Below are 5,957 nucleotides of genomic sequence, written 5' to 3'. Positions count from 1 at the left end.
CTTTATATATTTTGGATATTAACTCCTTATCAGACATATCATTTGCAAATATCTTCTCTTACCAGTATCTTCTCTTATCTTTTCTTATTAAGTAGGTTGCCTTTTCATTTTGTTGATGCTTTCCTTCACTGTGCAAAGCTTTTTATTTTGGTGTAGTCCCAATAGTTTGTTTTTGTTTTTGTTTCCCTTGCTTGAGGAGATATATCTAGAAAATGTTGCTAAGGCTGATGTCAAACAGATTACTGTCTATGTATTCTTCTATGATTTTTATGGTTTCATGTCTCAACATTTAAGTCCCTTGATCCATTTTGAGTTTATCTTTGTGTATAGTGTGAGAAAGTGGTCCCGTTTCATTCTTTTGCATCTAGCTGCCCAGTTTTCCCAAAACCATATTTCCATTGTATATTCTTACTTCCTTTGTCATAGATTAATTGACCATATAGGCATGAGTTTATTTCTGGGCTCTCTATTTTGTTCCATTGATCTACATGTCTATTTTTGTGCCAGTACCTACTGTTTTGATTACTACAGCTTTGTAGTATAGTTTGATACCTGGGATTGTGATACTTACAGCTTTGTTTTTCTTCCTCAAGATTACTCTGCATATTTAGTGTCTTTTGTGGTTTCATAGAAATTTTAATATTATTTGTTTTAGTTCTGTGAAATATACTGTTGGTATTTTAATAGAGATTGCCTTGAATCTGTAGATTACTCTGGGTACTGTGGACATTTTAACAATACTAATTCTTTTAATATATGAGCATGGTGTGTTTTTCCATTTGTCTGTGTTGTCTCCAAATTCTTTCATCAATGTTTATAGATTTCAGAGCACATATCTTTTTAAAAAAATTTTATTTATTTATTCATGAGAGATACAGAGAGAGAAAGGCAGAGACACAGGCAGAGGGAGAAGCAGGCTCCATGCAGGGAGCCCGATGTGGGACTTGATCCCGGGTCTCCAGGATCACGCCCTGGGCCAAAGGCAGACGCTAAACCGCTGAGCCACCCAGGGATCCCTCAGAGCACATATCTTTAACCTCCTTGGTTAAGTTTATTCCTGGGTATTTTATTATTTTTGGTGCAATTTTATATTTGAATTATTTTCTTAATTTCTTTTTCTGCTACTTTGTTATTAGTATAGAAATGCAACGGATTTCTGTATATTAATTTTGTATCCTGCAACTTTGCTGAATTTATTACTTCTAATATTTTCTGGTGGAATATTTAGGGTTTCCTATTTAGGTATTATATTTTCTTGTTTAATTCTATGAAGTAGATTTTTTTTTTCATGTTATATATGAGTTGCAGAGTTGTCAAGTAATTTGCCAAAGGTCTCATAGGTAGTAAATGGCAGAGCCAAACTTCAAACCTGTCTGACCCCAAAACTTGCATTGTTAACAACCGTACTTCTCCATGTAGACTCTGTCTAGGGTTGGAGAAAGAAGGGAGTAAACATAAAAGAATAATTATTTCATTCAACAAATATGTATGCACTTCCTATTATGTGCTGAACTTATAGGGTATAAAAAATGATAATGCACAGTCCTTGCACTAACATGATTACAATTGAACACAGAGGATACATTCTCCATTCTAACAGATCTAATAGAAGACATAGTTGGATCAGGACTATAACCTAATAATGATAATAGCCACCAATTATTGAGAGTATACTGTGTGTCAGGCACTATGTGATTATGTTCTTCACGTATATATTCCTCATTACAACTCTGAGACTATTGCTACATTTTATAGTTTGGGAAACAAGGCTAATAGAAGCTTCATTAACTTTTGTGGCTGAAAATAGTGTGTTACTGGCCTATTCAGAGGCAGAAGGAGGGAACTAGACTGAACATTCACTTATGCCTTCTTTTCAAGTGTACCCAATACAGAGCCTACAAACAAGAGCCACCAGCTGCTTCAAGATCAGAAGTACCTCAGCCAGCACCTAGTCTGAAACCTGACACTATATTTTCATTCATTTGGAACTGTGAGAACAGTGAAGGCCACCAGATTCCCATTAATGGCTGCCACCATAGATGCACCCCCCTTTTTTGTTTAAAATCATTTACTCAGGGACACCTGGGTGGCTCAGCAGTTGAGCATCTGCCTTTGGCTCAGGTTGTGATCCCAGAGTTCAAGGATCAAGTCCCACATTGGGCTCCCTACGGGGAGCCTGCTTCTCCCTCTGCCTATGTCTTCCTCTGCCTTCTCTCTGTGTCTCATGAATAAAAAAATAAAATATTTAAAAAAATCATTTACTCATTTTGATTGTACTGAGTACCACTAAACTATACACTTTCAAGTGGTTAAAATGGTACATTTTATGTTATGTTTATTTTACCACAATAAAAAGCATCTATTACACAAAATATTGACTTTTATGCAAAGTTTAATATATATTGCATGGTTACGGGAAGTCATTTTCCTTAAAAAAAGTTTCAAATGCTCAATACTGTATTATAGAGTTCATAATCAGCACAACAGGGCCTTTTCCCAAGACACCAGCTCTGCCACCACCTCAGCAGTTTGGAGAGCAGCTTTGCTGCAGCCATCTCTCATGTTCTCATTTTATTTTGTGCTACTTCTCCCCAGCTCTTCTTTCCATAACACCCTTCCCTCACAAATAGGCCCACTGTGTCCACCAGAACCTTTGTTATGTGATAAGTTCTACATGTTACTCCTCCTCAGCAAATGCTACTTGTTCCTCCTTATCTTAGCTAACTCTGACATTTTGCCAAGGACATTCATTTATAGGGACTGAAAGAGGGACCTGCATCTTCCTGCTTTTCTGAGGAAGCTTCTAGGCCATTGTTTCTCTGCTCTGCTGGAAACACAATGTTAAGGCACCTGCCAGCCAAATCAATCACTTAACCATACCTTGTTTCTGTTGCATAGACACTGGTCATGCCCTCAAAGTAATCCTGGCCTTTTAGCCTCTAACACATAGCCTTTCTTGCCAACATTCATGTCACCGTCCTGGAGGCTTCACTGTTCACCTGGTTTATGTATCCAAAACTTTGGCCTAGCAATTCTAGGTTTCTTAAAACCTAATGATTTATTAATGCCTCCATTTTAGTTACCCTCTTTCATGGCTACCCTCCAGACCTGTGTAGCCCAAACAGTAACTACTACCCACAGATGCCTGTTTAAATTTTAATGAGTAAAAATTTCAAATCACCTCCTCAGTTGCACTAGCCAGATTTCAAGTGTTCAATAGTTACACATGGTTAGTGGCTACCATATTAGATAATGCAGATAGAGAAAATTTTTTTATTAGAGAAAGTTCTATTAGCATAACTCATGACATCATTCTCACCCCAAACTGCTCCACCTCAAAAATATTTTAAAATGTGTTGTGTATCTGCAATTTGCTAGGTACTATTCAAGGAGCTGAGGATGCAATGGTGAGCAAAACAAGCATTATTTATTAAGATTTACTATACAGCTATAGTAATGAAGACAGTGTGGCATTGGAAGAGGGATAGACAACTAGATCATTAAAACAGAATAGAGAACTTAGAAATAAACCCACATAAATATGCTCAACTTTTTTTGTTTTTACAAAGCAGTTCAATGGAGGAAAGGGTAGCCTTTCCAACAAATAGCAAATTTGATAAGCAATTCAATATTCACAGGCACACACAAAAAAGAAAAAGTGAACCTCAGCCTAAATTTCACATCTTATACAAAAAATAAGATGAATTGCATATGTAAATATAACGTATAAAATGATAAAACTTTAGAAAATGTATAAGAGAAAATCTTCTGGATCTAGGGATACGTGAAACTTAAAAATTAATTTAAAATTTTGCTCTGCAAAAGAGTCTGTTAAGTGGATGAAAAGACAAGCCACAAGCCAAGAGAAAATGTTTACAAACCATATATCCAACAAAGGACTTGTGTCTAAAATATAGAATTCTCAAAACTCAACAGTAAAACCAATTTAGTTAGATAATGAGCAAAAGACATGAACAGAAATTTTACTGAAGAATATATACAGATGTCAAATAAGTACATAAAACAGTGTTACACATTATTAGCCATTATAGAAATGAAAATAGAACCATTATAAAATACCACCACACACCTACCTGAATGGCAAAAATAAAAACAGTAATAATACTAAATACTTAAAATATGCAGAGAAACAATCAGTCATACATTGCTAGTGGAAATATAAAATGGTATAGCCACTGTGGAAAACAGATTGTCAGTTTCGTATAAAAGTAAACATACAACTACTACTATATGACTCAGTCATTGTACTCCTGGACATTTATCCCAGAGAAATGGGAATTTACATTCCCATAAAAACCTATATATAAATGTTCATTGGAATTTTATTCCTCATAACTCCAAACTGAGAACAACACAAATGTTCTTCAACAGATGAATAGAGAATAGGTAAATAGGTTTTAAAAATGTGGTACATCCATACCTTGGAATGCTACTCAGCAATAAAAAGAAATATCAATTGATACATGTGATGACCTGGATGAATCTTCAGAGAATTATGCTGAGTAAAACAAAGCAAATCTCAAAAGACAACATGCTTTATGATTCCATTTATATAAAATTATTGAAATGACAAAATTTAGAGATGGAGGACATATTAGTGATTAAGGGCAGAAATAGGGGAGAGCAAGGATCTGGGAGCACTTAGAAGTGGCTGTGGCTATAAAAAGCATCATAAGACATCCTTGTAGTAATGGAATTATTCTGTATTTTGACTATCATTGTCAATATTCTGGTTAGGATATTACAATGTAGTTTTGCAGGATGTTACAGCTAGAAAAAAGTGGGTGAAGCCTAAGTGAGATCTGTGTATTATTTCTTACAACTGCATATGAATCTACAATCATAATATGTTCAATTTTTTAAAAGCCAAGGAATGTGAACATTTCAAGGAGGAAGTGATTAACTGGTCAAATGTTGCCAAGTCTAGCAAGATAAGAAATGAAAAATGCCTGTCAGTTTTGACAATATAGAGGTTACTGTGACCTACTCAGAGCTGTTTTGCCATAAGTAAGGGGCTGGAAGCCAGATGGAAATGGGATGCAGTATAAATAGGAGGCAAGGAAACAATGACATTAAGAGGAGACAACTCTTTCAAGAAGTTTGGCTGTGAAAGGAATGGTGGTAGCTTGAGTGAAGTGTGGAGTTAAGCCTTTTTTGTTCATTTTTTAAAATGGAGGCACTTAAAAAATGGAGGTGCTTGAACATGTTCAAATTTGTTGTGAAAGGATCCAATGGGGAGGGAAAAATTGAACAAACAAGAGAAGGGATCATTAATAGCAACACAAGGCTCCTGAAAGATAGCAGACAATGGGATCAAAAGTATGCATAAAGAGATTACTATTGGAGAGAAGTGGTACCACTTTTTCTCTTGAAACAAATGAGAATAAGATGAGGATGGAAGCAGATAATTTTCTCTGTGATGCTGGAAGAACTGCTGAGAGCAGGGGTGGATGTGAAGAGAGGATACAGATATATGAAGGAGAACTCAGGGCTTGAGGAGATGGAAAATGATAGAAATATTTGTTCTGGAGAATGAGCTGACCAAAGAAATTTACTAGGATTATCTGGCAGTGATGTAGATGTATTTAGGATCAATGATCTTGAATTTCTTGTAAATCAGTGCGATCTGTTGTGTGAACTTCTCTAACAGTGCTCAGGTGAAGATACAGAGAATACAGAGTTGGATTTAGCGGGGTAGGGGTTTTACAAAACAAGTTTAAGGCAAGGAAGCTTAATACGGCCAAAAAATGTTACTGAAATAATGAACCATGGCATCTTGGCTAAGTAATGAAGGAAGTAAAAATAGAGCCCTGATAGATTGGGAGAAAATAGATAGTTCCATGGACTTTAGTTGCTGAGGAGTGATCACAGTGCTAATTGAAAAAACCTGGGAAGAGGAGGTTATGGCTAGGGATAAGGATGCTTGAACTCATGAC

The sequence above is a fragment of the Canis lupus genome, chromosome X, assembly GCF_048164855.1.
Source record: "Canis lupus baileyi chromosome X, mCanLup2.hap1, whole genome shotgun sequence".
NCBI classification, from domain to species: domain Eukaryota; kingdom Metazoa; phylum Chordata; class Mammalia; order Carnivora; family Canidae; genus Canis; species Canis lupus.
Note: the sequence above shows the minus strand (reverse complement) of the source record.